Source organism: Bombus affinis, chromosome 11 (genome assembly GCF_024516045.1).
Source record: "Bombus affinis isolate iyBomAffi1 chromosome 11, iyBomAffi1.2, whole genome shotgun sequence".
Lineage (NCBI taxonomy): Eukaryota > Metazoa > Arthropoda > Insecta > Hymenoptera > Apidae > Bombus > Bombus affinis.
The window spans coordinates 1,052,666-1,069,029 of NC_066354.1; positions in this window are offsets into that span (position 1 = coordinate 1,052,666).

Consider the following 16,364-nt stretch of genomic DNA (forward strand, 5'->3'; position numbering starts at 1 on the left):
GAGGTGTTCGAAAATGTAGATTTTTCGTGAAATCGTATACACCGAAAATGGCGCCGCTAATGCAAAACATGTGTTCAATTTAAACCGATGTTCGTTCATGATGGCAGCACGACGGAAGAGTGCACACATACGCACTTTGACATACGTGCGCATACCTTTACATGTGTATAGGTATGTATATTTTTTGTGGACGCATCAGTGGCCTCGTTATTTCGCGAAATGTTTTATTTTATCGTGCAACACCACGAACCGAAATGCCGCTGTTAATGCGACCAAAAAGGGGTTCGCGACGCGTCATTGTGTCCTCGTAACAATAAAAGAACCTTCGAAAAATTATTCGGTCGGGCAACGGTGCTAGAAATTACAGAATTTTTTTTTTTTTGAAGTTATTTATATTTCATTGCTTTTATCACACGCGAAAGTCACGATTTCGTTCTAATTAAGATGAAAACGATGTAATGCACGTTTTCGCAAAAGTGCTTGTGAAAATGGAGATGAGAAAATAAAGGTGGGAACGTAATACTGTACAAAGGTCTTAGGCCACTTGCCAAACGGAAATGTTTTATCTTCATGTCTGAATATATAGATACTCAAGTGTTCTTTTAAATTTGTCGTCACTTCTCAACAAGTGTCTAATGCAAGAATTGACAATTTAGGAAACGATTGATTAATTTGAAATAATTAATATCCTATGCGAAAAATTCAATCTGAAATTTTGTGAAACAATTTTGTACAAATTCATTTTGTCTTATCTGCTCACGTTTTTTAATGTTTCAAACAATCTATTACAAGCTTCTTTCAATTCTTAAAATTGTTTTATACGTGTTTCGAAGCTTAAGTAAAATTTAATTTGCGATTTTATTTGCCGAAGTATTCCTAAACGATTTATGTAACGAAAAAAGCTACAACCAAATAATATCACAAAGGCAGTATCTATCTAAAGATTCGTTTATGTATAAGCATCCCATGTGAAAATATTTCTTAAAAACGTCACTAGTTATTATAACCAAATCGCTATTACAAATGGCCTAAAAACTTCAACAATACTGTATATAAAACTGAAACAAGGAGGGAAAGAGAGAAAAATAAATACGAGGATTTTATTGCACGATCTAGAATTATAAAGGAACAAGTAGGAAAAGGAATACTCGAGGAGCAAACGAATTGAACGAGCGATTATTTTATCTTATTGGGGGCTATGTATTTTCATTAACTCCTTACCCAACGCGTTTTCAACACCCTCGAGCGTAAAACACGGGTCCGTTCTTTCGCGAATTTCCTGTGCTGTCTCACAAAGCCTGTCGTTCGCCTGAAAATTCTTGGCAAACCGTAGAATCGTGAAATCTACTCTCCTACCGTAACAACGTTTGTACATGTTTTTCATGTCGCTTGACGTGCGGCTGTGTTAAGTTCAAATACCATTTGCGTAGCGGTGAAATAGATATTAACGCGACTGTAATCGTGTAACCATAAAAGCTGATGTATGGTAAAAATCTGGCGGTATATTTTCCAGAGAGGGTAATTTTACTTCAAGTATTTATCGTGTGTCATCTATAAACAGTACAAGATCTTTTTTACAGTTTGCATCGAAGATTAATTAACGTTGAGTTACGAAAAAGACTATGATGATCGCGATTATAAAAATTAAAAATAATGCATTAAGAAGTTAATAAGAGAGAAATGATTTTTAATTGCGGAAGAATTTAAGTCGCAAATTCTGACATAAAACCAAACCAAAATCAGATTTTCATCCAGTAGATATGCATTATTAAATCGTAATACTATGTTCTGTTAAACTTTATGTCCAGATGTATCGATTACTATAATAAATTGTAAATATTTACTATGTGCAAAGTTTATTCCGTAAAAATCTGCATGAAGGATTCCAGTCTTCCAAATAAGGACCACTATGTTTCCTACTTTTAATTTATTTTTTACTAATTAATATGTACATAATACCCCGTCAATTATAAATAATGTTACTCAAGGAAAAGAATTACTTGAGAAAAAGTAGAGCAAAATAAGGCAATATAAACCTGATAACTCTCAATTGACACTAGTATACGAGCTTTTAACTTTGGGCTGCTTGCAATCAAGCGATATATAATACATCCTGTTAGATCAGTTCTATTCAATAGTTGTTATTATTGACTCCCACAGATAGAAATGTTAATATTTTTGAACTATAATACGAGGAAAAATAGTTAGAATTGCGCACTTTGTGATACTAACAAAGCAGTTCAAAAAAGGGAACGATTAAAACAAAGAACATTTATAAATAGCCTTTTTTATCCATTACACCATCCTTGATTTAAAATTCTTCGCTATCTTAATCGAGGTATTTCTATCAATCAATCTTCTCTATCTGCAATTCCCCCGATCCTTCAAAAAGAAATTTCGAAACTTGTAACTAGTCCCCCACGAAACCGAGAGCTGATTTCTCGATCCACGTCCAACTGTCTCGTTTTTATTCATGGGCTGACAGATCCGCGAAAGAAACCGAACGACGCACCAGTAGCGCGAAACACGTATAAATAAATCGTCGTTCGGATTACACGTGTCACACTAGCGAAGTATCACGATCAGTGGTTGCGATCCACCCAAACGGGGTTTCTCTCGCGAAACGCCCAGATATCCCGGGCACGTACTTACATCGCGTCGCCGCGTAGGAGAGCGGCGGAGACTTCCATCCGTCTCCACGAATACACCGAGATTTGCTTGTCGCGGCTTATGAGAATGCATGCACTTCTACCCGCTGAGTGGATCGAGGAGAGCGAAGATCGCGATATCATCTTGCTCTACCTGCTGTGTGTACACATCGATAAGAGTGTCGGAGCGAATATGTATTTTCATTCTGTATGCTGTCGCGGATAATCAACCCCGTGACAACATTTGCGAAGCGTAACCTTTAATTATTCCTCCGCGTCACTGCTTTTATTACTCAAATTCTGGATTTCTTCTGCTTTCATTATTGGAATTCTGATCTTCCCCTGCTTTTATTGTTTTAGAATTTTGATCTTCTTTAAGGTTGACTTTGTATTTTAAGCGTATTTGTAATTTTTATGTAAGGTTTTGTAGCTTTGGTCCCTTGATAAATGTAATCAAATGATGAAGAATTTAGGGTACCTGACTATTTCTTTATCGTCAGGATGTCTTTCGTTCTTGATATTAGATGCAGAAAATATATAGTTTCAATTTTTTTGCAGGAAACAAATATTAATCGTTACGTTCTCGTGCTACATTAAAATATGTTGAAATTTGGAATTATAAGGGTAATTTTTAGCTTTTCCTTATTCTTCGACTAACGGGCGAAATTTCGAATTTTATATCCATTAGAGTTTAACTTTAGAGTGAATTTATTAGAGTTTCACTTTAACTATAAATTACTCACATTAAGTACGTCGTCACTGTTACGCAGAATATCTCGATTAAAAATTGATTCAAGTAATGGAAAGCAGCAATTTAAGACTTTCGCAAATCGATATTACACAATCGTGTTCGTTTGCAAACAACTTTATTTAAGCATCGTTTAACTGACTATCGTTTTCTTTTTCGTTTTCCAAAAAGTTTCACTATAATTAGTTTAATTAATAACTTCTCATAATTCCACGTTTACCACTTTTTTATATCATACATCGGATATTAACAAGCTCTCGTTTATAAATAAATAAACAATCGATAAAATCGAAGCTAGCTACAGTGCTCGAGAAACATTATGATACCATTGCAAATCTGGCAATATCCAAAAGTCTCAATTCCGATAGCACGAGATGGAAATAATTCGAACGGGTCTGTTACTGTCATCGTTCGATAGAATCAATATAGAAGCATCGACTCCGGCTTTGTCGATCGAACACCACGTTTATTTATCCCGACTTGACAGCCTTTTTGTCGCGATATAAAACCATCTATCCCATTTTACTAAAATAGAACCAAGACCGTACCGTATCTATAAAACAAAAAACGAAGGAGGAAAAAATGTTGAAAAATGTTATCCTTGCGATTCGTTCTTACTGCGCTCGCTTACGGGAAAGAGGACTATACCGAATGCTTCCACGTTTTAAATCGAATAAAATTCAATAAAGATCGAAGGGAAAGGCCGTTTCCACGATTTCCTTCGATATCCTACGATACCTTCCGTACACCGGGGTATGGAATAAAAATGGCCCGGTAAATGGTGTAACATAAGTTACAATTTCACGTGTCCACATGGTTTATTGATTTAAGTTCCTTAAACTTACGAAGCTCGTTGCCTTTCGGATCGGTTTATTTCCGTTGGCAAGAAAGGCATCACCGGGGCCAGATGGCGGTAAGTGTTTTTTCTCCCGTGAATAAAGGCAAGAACACATTTTGCCGCAAGTATGTATATACTCGCTTGAGGAAGAGGTTTTTCGAAGATTATAAGGAGGAACCATCTAACGCGCACGATGGACCGTGAGAGAGGTAGAGGGAAATAGAGAGGGAAAGAGAGATGAGCTATACACTCTACTTGCAGAGTGTCAACCCGGCAGGTGCTTTCGCGAGATTCGCTTGTCGGGGCTTATGAGCTCATGTCTTATGAAGGGATATTGATATTATGACTATTGACATTCTATGATCGCCTTTGAGATATCCGAAAGAGTGCGTAAAAGGTGCACGCCTTGTGGAAATGCGTTAAAAATATTATATAAGAAGAGAGCCGCATGTCAAGCGTACGGAAACCTAATGAGATTGGAATATGATAAGATGAAACGAGAAAGTCAGAATTATGCGACTATTTTCTAACAGTGAGAAAAACTTGCCATTTAGAGTCTAGAGACTCTGTTTGAAGAGACCAATTACTATTTATTAATATTTTATACATAATTTTCCAAACATACCTTATTTTTCTTCGTCTAACATATTCACTATTACCAACGCATGTATGTATCTTTATTGCGACGATTGGACTAAATTAATAATAATACAGCTGCTACAACTGTTGCATTTTAAAGTTTGTTTGTCTCAATTAAAATGACTTAAACAGACAACCAAATTGATTTTTATCATTTAAAATAGAGTCACATTTATCTTTGTCATTTAAAATGAACACATTTATTATTTATTATGTAGAATAAAAATATTTCCAACTAGGAAGAAACTTCCAAAGTAGGTAAACGTATAGATAGATGTCTAACGACATCGAATATATTAGGTATATTTCACCTATCAACAACGTATGTTTATCTCGTTAACAAGATCAGAAACTAATTACATTAAAACCTTCAACTAACACACGTTGAATCGAATCATGATCAGAAATACTTACTAAGATACATCGAGAAATTGTCCTATGTTCGTCAAACGCATATACGCTGACGTTTCCTCGAAACACAAACGAATTCAATTTCCTTGTGAAATGCGAGCACATCGTTGAGCAGTTGATGCGAACATCGCATAAAGCGTTCGTTTGCTTAATCCGCGACTTGTCGGGTGGCCAATTATTCAAATATAATTGAATACATACATAGAGAATTAAGAGAAGTGGAATGATCCGGGGCGAGCGGCCACGATGATATATATTCGCGAGCGAGCATCGTTATTCGTTTGAGCAGCAGCGCTACGACGGGTCTTTCTTGTCCCTAACAACTCGTTTTGCTCTTTTTCGTGGTTGGAGCACCGACATGCCAGAGAAAAAGGATGCCTCGAAATCACTGCAATAAAAGTGAAGCGCAATGAGAAAAGTGGACCACCTTATGGTGTGTTTGACGTTCTTTCGCCTCGCATTTTATGAAACAATTAAAGTTTTCTAAATGGTGGGTACAAGATAAGTATATACAGTTAAAAAGATTGCTAGTCGAAGAAACAAGTTGAGATTGAAAGTTGTTCTCTATGTTTTCTTCCATCCTAAGTGATAATTGCAAGAGAACTACTTCTCAGTCAGAAAAGAACTGAGAATTTTTTATAAATGTAATTAATAATGTATGTTAATAAAGTTAAAATTTGTAAATTAAAAAGAAAGAATATATAAAAACACGTAGATAAACTATACCTCTCAGATTAAGGTAGCAATAAAATTATTTCGTGATTTACATATGAAGTTCTCAGGGAACTAATTGATCAACTCCACTAACCACACTAATTGTAAATTTAAGATTAATGTTCATATAGACATTCTCATAAATAGACTATGGATATTTATAGAAATTCATGTTTTTATGAATACAGCTGAAAAAGTAAGACTAAGAGTAAGACTTTTCGATATTACATTTTATGCATTTTTTCCTTTTCCCTCTAAAGGAATAAAAATCTGTCATGCATAAACACACAAATTGATTTTGGAGAAATCGAAAAAGCCGATAAACGCTAAAATTTCGCTAAAAAAAAAGGTATAAATCAAACGGCCACGCATAAAAGACACTCACAAAGAAAGAATACCTAGAAATACCGACTTCCTTCAAAAAGATGAAAAAAAAGTTGAGGAAACGTTGGGAAAGATGGAAAAAACGTCTTTCTTACACATTCGGAGAATACGTTTCGTAAGTCGGAAAACGGACCGTAGGTATCCTGCAGTCTCGTCGCCGGAGTTTATGAGAATGCATGTCATTGCCCCCATTGTGCAACTCGTAGACCACAGCGGGAGCACGAACGACGAGATCTTCGAAATGCTCGTAAGAAGACACGAACATCCTCTACGCATGATCTCCCATTGTTGTAAACGCACGACACGGTATATCACACAGAGCGACTGTCTCCTTCTGATTACCCACATTCAAACTGTACGAATGGAAATACTCTTTCTATCACTCAGACTGATTGCTCGGTGTCCATCAAAAGTTTACGATACCGTGTTACTATCGGTAGAGGATGGAAGTGATATTGATGAAGCATTCGTAGATTGATGCTTAATTAAACGAAAGACAGCCAAAAAACGAAAGAGAAGTTCCGAGAAGGAACTGAAAGGTCGTGAAAGTGGAACTATATGTAGCAAGGCATACAAAGTAATTCACTTAATTTGTACTTACATATTATACTAAGTATAGAACAAATTCAAGGATAATATTTCGCCTAATTCACCAATGACAAGTTTGATGACAATTAAGATCAAGATATGTATTTCGTTGACTATTAGACTCTTTGTTGTTACATTTTTGCTTGTTTGCCCAGATTACTTGATAATTTTATTTGTTAAATCATTGTTATCAATGTTAAATCATTGTTAGTCAAGGGACTATAATTGTTCTCTTTCCCTATATCAATTTCAGAACTCGAAATGAACCCTACCAACAATCAACGCTAATCCTCGATTCTTATAAAAGATACAATTAATCAACACGCGTGTTCTATACGAATAAACCTGGCTCACCAATCCGGTATCCTGATCAGAATATTTCATCAAGACTAATGATCCCGTCGACGATCCATCTACTTTCATTTTTATCCTAATGAGCAAATGTGATCTCTCTGTCGTGCTTGGTTGATCGAAACCAACCTAATCCGACAATCGAGGGGAGAAAATACAGCGTTGATCGGTGGTTACCGGTGGATAGGCACCTAGGCCGATTGGCTCGAATACTCTTATATACATTTCACGGTACCAGCCTAATACGCTTAAACTGATCCCGGCTATGTAGACAGAGGTATTACCACTATGGTGCAACAATCAAGTGACACTGGTAGAAAGATGTCACTGTTCTACTATTCACAAGTTACGCATGATGAAGTTTCACAACGCAGAAAACATCGAGAAAATGTCGTTCAAGATTGTTTCGCCTGGCGCGATCATCTCCACTCAAGAATTGAACGAATCGAGATACGGAGCTAATTTACCTTGTTCCGCTTGTTTAGTCTGTTAACTGGCTCTGGGTTTTTGTAGTCAGAAGCTTTTTCGGATATCAAGTTAAATATTTATCATGCCGAGGTAAGACAGTTTAGCTAACATGGTTGTGATTTGGGAAATTGTAGATGCAATGAAATGCAGTTTCAACGTGTAATTTAATATGTAACGGTGCGTCAATGAAAGATTTTGATAATGAAGCTCAATAAGCAATATTTATTGATTTTCTGATTTTTATACCACTTAATGATTGAAATATAATATGTGTTTAATACAACTCGACAAAGTTTAATATGACTATGCAAAGATATAGCACCTTTTAAAATAGAAAATAAATCCAAGAGATCTTGTACCATATAAAATCAACAGAACCAATAATGTTACAACAACCAGTATTTCTAAAATATTAAAAAAAATAAACAACAGTGGCATATATTTAATGCCTACATCAAATAAGAACGGCAATTTAAATAATATGGGACTAGTTGATGGTACATCGAACTGTAGTGGCGCATGAGCTAGAGGACAATTCAAAATCATGTTGTTGTTTTGCCTCGGAGTATCAATATCGTTAGAATACACATATCATAATGTAATAATAAATAAACTCGTCGAACAAAGACGAATTTGAATTTTCCGACTCTGCCCCGTCCAGTATAAATAAACGGACGCGATCGCAAGCAAGTGAGTATCCAACGAGTTATCAACCAGTACAGTTATCTATCAGTTATCAGTTAGTCGCGCGAATCAGTATCTACGAGTATCTGTCGAGCATCTATCGAGTATTTATCAACGATCTTATTTTGTGACTTATATATTGTATGAGCGTCTCAGCGAATATTTTCTGTATATTAATTTATTTAATTATTTTTAAATATACTCGACGATAATATTTCAACAACGAGCAATCTCGTCAAATAAATCTCACGATCAAACATCCTCTACACAAGTCCTCTATGGTGGTAACCACGACGTGATTTGAACACGACTAAACAACCTCTACAATTGGTGACACTGACGTGCGAAACGTGAACATTCACAATGACGAGTACCGACAGATAACTTCGTACAGAATTCGCAGACTCAAACGATTCAAGACTGCACTGGGAGTTCGAGAACGAAGAAATGGGTGATAGGACGCCGTCTCAATTCTATACGCATCTGAGGAAGCTCACTCCCTCGTTAGCCTCCGACGACTTAGTGCTGGCGACCTGGAAGAAACACTTCCCAGCGAATACTCAATATGTACTAACCGCGCTGAGGATAACGGAAACGAACGCTCTGATCAAGGTGGTCGACAACATCCACGGAAGGCACCTGGAAGCCGGAAGCACCCAAATCGCAACAGCCTGGCCTCTGTTACTTCCACGCGACGTTCCAGGGCCGCGCGATGAAGTGCCGTTCTCCAGGTAGCTGGAATCAGAAACGGGACTTACCACTACGACGAACACGAAATGGCGTTTCACGGTGGCGGACGTTAACACGCGTTTCATCGGCGTGGGCATCATCTCTGCACGTCATACAAGGAAAACCGGAGATTTACGACACCGCGACGACCGTATGTTGAACGCCTGCATCGTACCGACAGGTATCCACCGCCGCATATCGAAGACGTCGCGCAACATCTGCGCGGGTTTGATAACAAGCGGCCGACGCTTTACCCCGCATCGAAACGACAAACCCGCAGATGCCAAACTTTCGCAACCGCACACGAAAATGATGAGCGAAGTCGTACGATCGTATGTACAACAAAAAAGCTTTGTAAACCAATTTCAAATAAAAAAAAACATTATCGCTGGTAAGGGAGGGGGGGTGATGTAGGGGCACATGACCTAGAGGACAATTCAAAATCATGTTGTTGTTTTTAACCTTTAAATTACTCTCCTGCAAAAACCAGGTGTGACATCTAATCTATGATTTATCACACCTAAAATATTGGCAATTAGATTTAACGAGTTAACTCGGCTTGCCGCGTGAACACACGAATATTAATGAATATTGTTCAAAAGTAATTTGGCTTTTTCCTTTACTCGTTATGTAAAAGTTATACGAGCTATGCAACGAAGTGGGATGAATCGTTTTTAAAACAAGAGCTTTATTTCTTCGCGACGATGCCGAGGCAATTTTGTTTTCCGTTTGATTCCGCATGAATTCGCGTACATAATTAAAGGATTCGGTTGGTCCGGTCGTTGCGGAACGAAAAATCCAGCAGGGCAAAGATGAATTTTTGACGAGGTGAAAGCGAGAGAACGTGAAAAATAGAAGCTGCCGTGCAGGTTTGATGATTTGGAAGTGTCCGAAACGCTAATGTTTCGTTTGATCGACCGTTTTTCGGTTTTTGCTGCGCGTTAGAAGAAAGATGTTTGAAATTCATAAAGGATTGAAATCCGCGTTTCCTCCTGTTTGTATTGAATAACGCAAGCTGTAAAGATTACTGGGCCAATTAACGATTACACTTGTCAGGAAGGAAATTGCAATACCACAGGAAATAGGCAAAACTATTTGTAACGCGAAACTCATTTCATAAGGTGAGGGTTTCTGGGTTGTGGCACATGGCTTAGCTATTTTGCATTTATACTGCAGTCTATTGATAATTTTTGCTGCACTGCAGATTTTCAGTTGTTTCAGTTGCTCAGAGAACGTCAGTTTTAATTAATAGGCTGAATATAATAAATTAAATCAAGATTTCGAGGATTTAGATTTAATTAAGTATTTCAACTTTTTAGAGTATCATTCCTTTAATTTCACGATTAATAAAGTTATTTATGACATTATTTTTTGCCACGGTATGTTTTCGTGATATGGAAAATTATATTATAAAGATATGAATGGCACGTATATAAGCAGCACTAGAACGAATTCTTTTCTTATCAATGTATTTCACGCTGTGGAAACCAAAATAGTCGCCAGAGGTGAAATTTTCATTGAGTAAATAAGACGTTTTTTGATTCTGTAGTCGAACGAAACGCATACAAAGGGATATCGAAGTATCAAGAATTCAACACTATCTCGGAATTTATCTATAAGTAAGTATTCCATTAATATCTTACATTTCGAGATACAGAACTTGTCATTAAAGATTATTGATTAAAAATTAACGAATTTTCGAAAGAATAAACAAGATTTTTAATAAATAAGATTTAGAATAATCATGTAATTATTTTCCAAATCGTCCATATTGAATTCTTTGTCATTCTTCACTATTCACTGTCATTTTATCAAAGGGTTGAAGAAAAGGAATAAATATTAGAAACCATGTATTAAGATTCACGATGTAGTATTATCTGGATGTAGTGATTCGGTTAATTCCCGTCTATTCTTTTGAATCACATAAAATGCAGTACTAACAGCACGTCATGCAATAGATGTTCATTAGTTAGATTTTTCCAAGCCACGTTGTTAATTTTCTGAATTGAGAGCGTCGACCGAAAGAGCTAATTAAGCTTTACGTCTACTTAACTTTGCAAGATATGGATACCCTAGAGTTCTAGAGGATGCTTATGACTCTGAACTTACTTCACGGAGAACTTATTTCTAGACCAAAAGAAAATACCAAGTTTCATCCCTAGATATCCACTAAATATTTCATCTCGTTTGCACGTTCTCCAATGTATTGTATGCTATATGACTTGTCGATGTTGATGATAAACCAATGAGAAAAGACAGAAAGAAACTTCAAGAGAGACGAATCCCGTCTCTAAAAAGTTTCAAAATTTAAAAATAAATATTATTTTTAATATATTGAACTATCTTTTCTAAAACAGAAGATAACGATCATGACACAATACCTTTATATGTAGCTAAGGAAAGAAGTAAATAAATGAAATCGTGCATCATCACCATCTCTCTCCCTCACTCTCTCTCTCTCTCTTTCTCACCATTGTGGATAAAACAAATAATTTCCATAAAGGTTATATTGTTTTGTTAAATTAATTTGTGAAATTAATTTCGAGTTCACCTTAGGTTAATCGTTTTAGTATCATAGTTACAGGCTATCGAAGCATGTTTGATGAAAATAGCTCATGTTTAGATTATAACAATACTAAGAAGTATAAGGTAAGGAGTAACGTAAACCTAGAACATCAGTGTTTGCTAGATCATTATTTTCCTATACTTATCAATTTATGGTGGCGTTTAAATAATTCACTTAACAGATTGTTACGTTAGAGAACCCTAATCCATCTCTCCTAAATTGGTTAGTTGGGAATTTATTAACAAATACCACGAAATCCCTATATTGAACAAGAATCTTCCATTCATTCTGAATTAAGATCTACGAAAACCTAACCGCAATCTACTCGCCCCAAAATATCCGCAAAATTTCGACATACAATATCCACCTTCTACATACGTAATCCCAAACTTTCGCATTCAGGTCACCTTCTAATACAACTTCACGAACGAGCAGACGGAGTCTCTAATCCAAACACTACATCCTTCAACGATTCCGCCGACGAGAAAAATAATCGGACAATTAAGATCACCACGTGTCAGCACGCAAAAATTCCGTAGATTCCACAAAGGTACGTGTCGGCTCGTATGACGCTCGAACAAATCCGGTTAAGAGGCTCAACCGGGTTTGATTTGGTGGTTACACTAATGCATTTAGCGAGCTGCGTACTCCTTTACCGTTAAACAATCTTCACGAATATCGTCGGTGCAAATATCACCAGCCAATCCGCCCGCTCTTCGTTTCAGTTGAAGATTCCGTTTCAGCGGCGTGAGTTTCCTTCTGCTCCGGATAGAAGGAAATACGAGGGCGACTGTTATTGGAGGATCTTCGTCCCTCTCACCCCGTTTCAACCCTGTGTGCACCGTGAATCCGTCTTTGTTCCTCCGTTTCCGTGTCTCCTCTTTCACGCGCCCTATCCATCCAAGTTACTCCCTTGCGCCCAACCCCCTTCTGACGCTATTCCGCTCTCTGTCTTTGTTCCACGATCTCGATTACCGATTTCTCGCTTTCATGTTTCCCTCTGTTTCTCTCGTTCCAATCTGTGCCCCATATCCTCCGTTTCTCGCGGCGTTATCGGTGCCGCTGGTCTTTACCTACGTCTATCAGCCGCTCCTCTCGCTCTGTCTTCCCTCGCAATTCAACGGAGGAATCGGTGGCTCAGTCACTGTTCCACTCGAAGGATTAAGTGTATATCAGATGATTCGAGATTCCGTGGAATTGAATGTGCCAATGGCGGTTGACGGATTATCATGGGGAATCGGGAATTTTCTTTGGGAATTCCGGTTAATACGAGGACTGGTTGCTGAAGGTTTGTGGTAATTCTCGTGGAATAATTTAACCCTTGAAATAGCGTGGGATTCTGGTTGTTTTGTTTATCAAATTTGATAGCGCTTGTTAATCGTGATTATTCGACTGTTTAAGAGGATTCAAGAAGGAGGAAAATCTTAATGGTTATTATATTCATCAAAGGTAAAACGCTATATTTGACGTAACGATTATTATGTACAAAAACAATTGGTAATCCGAGTAAAGATCTAACGTAGTATTTTATCTTCAATATCACGAATAGTTTAGTAATGAAGATTAACGACCGTCGTTAAATTTGATAAATGAAACTTACATATACGTGGTGGTTTATGTTACCTACTGCCATCGTCTTCTGTACTACTTGTAGGAAGCAAACTGTCGGACATGTGTCATTAGGTTTGAGGATTACTATGCTCCCTGCGACGGTTACTACGCGTATACTACGCTTCACTTGGGTCGCTTTATATTCGCGTAGAGAAGTTTGTTAGATTTTAGAGATATTTTGCTTGCCTTATAAAACGTAACAATCAATACGAATTTCTAATTCATTTTTCTAATCAGTACAAACGTGACTACCGAACGACGTGTATCATTTTTTCTAAGAGTATAGGAAGCATTGTTTCGATGGTGGTCAAACGATGGATGCCAGAAATACAATTTTGAATTGTTCTACCGGGAACAATGACTCGCTGAATACGAATCGCGTCTTTAACGATTACACACGTACTCGCAAAAATTTTTAGGTTCGACGATAGATATATCAAATTGAATAAAGTTAAAATATATAGAGGGAGAATTGCGGGGCGTAAAACGTTTACGCAATACGGGAAGTGCGAAGGGTGAAGAATAACAGAGAAATATCAAGATCGGTGATGCGAGGCTACAATATAATCAAGCGTATTTTTCCTGATTTTTTTTTACTTTCTCGGCCTTTTTACATACTATTATCCCGTACGTTTTCATGAATATTTTCGCCAGAATAAACACTGTTTCAATGCGGGCATATAAACGATCTAGTTTTCCCTTATCAGGGATCGCAAGCGTGAACGAGCAACGAAAATTATGTATAGAATAGTTGCATCTTTCTTACTTTTTTGGAAATCCAGCCACGAAGATTTTGTAATTGCTGAAATTATCAAGATATTTAACTAAATAGAGAAATATGGAAAGTATTGTTAAATACTGAAAGAGAGGATATAAAATTGAATGAAAGTCATTCGCAAATAATAATCTCGTTTCATTGCAAATTTTCTCTTATAAAATTTGGAGTCTTTAACAAATCTTGCAGAGACTATTGATATATTAATCGATAACGTGAGAAATCTAGAGAATATAGAAATAATTATTTTCTAAACTATTAGTTTGAATCCTTCGACATTTTATCACACTGCCTGAAGATTAATATGTATATAATAAACATGCCTTGACATATGTATGAACATATAAAATCGTTCCGAAAGATGGTTGAATGTAATTGATTATTGCATTTCTATTTGTTTCATTTCTTTTTATATTTGTTTTCATATATATATATATTAAACTTATTCATAAGTCGAGAATATAAGATAAAATTAAATAAAATTCACTTGTATATATTAATACATAATTTCTTTTTATCGTGTATACGTTCTTCCTCCTGCTCGTGCAATATACGTATAGTAGACTCTACACGTAGATTTAACGAAGTTACTATGATTCCCTAGACTTGTTTGGAATAAGATAGCCATCAAATCATGACATATATTAGTCTCAATCACGAGGAACTTAGCTTTTCAAAATAATTTGTGTACGAAACATAACATGTAATATACGGTATAATGCGATCGTTCGGTGGAGAATGTATTAGATCAACGCAGAAATTCTACTCTGTGGTAAACAGGAAACAGGAATTCCCCCATAGAAAACTTTCCGAAGCTTACTACCTCTTATTCCTTATAGTTTGTATACATTTGTAAAGATAAATGTTTAACGTCGAGATTATGCATTTCTAACAAACAAGAGTCCTTTTGATATATTACAATTTATCGATCGCTTTTGGTCTAAAATTCTTCTTTTTCAACTAATCATTTAAAAAAGAAATGTTTCTTTTTATTAAGTTTTACTGATAGGCAAAATATTAATATGGAATAGTACTTAAAACTTTAACAATATCTATTTTCGTTTATGGATACATCGTAATTATACATTTATCGACTATGAGAGAAACCAAAACTACATATTTTTCCAAAATTGTGTCAATCCTAAATGTAATAGATCTGATGTTTCTTTCAGAAATGAAATAAATCCTAATAACGCTTACTAACAATTTAATTTTAGTACATTCTACAGGAAAGTTTAAACATTTGTTTCTATCATATCGCCTGCTTCATCTAACGATCAAACCCAATTGATCTAACAATGAAACCTAACAAATGAAACCTAACCTGACATATATCAGCCTTATTGACCCTTAAATCACCGATCAAGGATTAACTTCAAGAAGTATAAGAACCTTAAATCAAATCACCATTGAGACACAAACCACATAATCCAATCCAAGTGACCGGTCGTTTTTATCGCTCTGTGGACGATGTTCCATGAATCGGCGAACTTTCTGGCTCATTAGACTCAGGGAGGAATCTGATTCGACTGCCTTAACCTGTCACCCCTGTTCGTTTCACCTCTTCCTTTAACCAAACCGATTTCACCACGATTCGGTTCAGATGTAGACGAGCGATTGTCTTCTCGAAGCGAGTCTCCTTTAACAAGGCTGAGTCACCGTTCCACTCGAAGGATTAAGCGAGTATCAGATGATACGAGATTCCGTAGAATTGAATGTGCCAGCGGCTGTTGTCTAGGCACGCCGATATACCAGAGGATTATTCTGTTATTTTATTGGAGACTCAGTATCGAAATTTGTTAGGGGTTGAGGACTGGAAAAAGAAGAGGAGAAGAGTAACAAGAGTTGCAGTATTAGGCGTGTATATTTCGACTATGCGTAGATTCCACATGATGGATTGTGAAATGATTTCTTTTAATTGTATGTTTGTAATTTTTATGTTACCAGTGACTATAAAGTGACTTGAGTTTGTATGCAGGATCGAATATAAAATTGCGCGTCTTTAACTCATTGGTCGATTAAATTACCAATTTATCGTTTTACTGCTAACCAATTTTGTTAATTTGTTTTTTGATACACGTCGTCAATAGTCCGATTTATTAATAGATTTTTAAGTCTCCATTCGTCAGTTATACCAATTCGAGTATTGCATGCTTACGAAAATACAAGCCTACCCCACTCATACTAAAAATTCCAATTAGATCCAAATC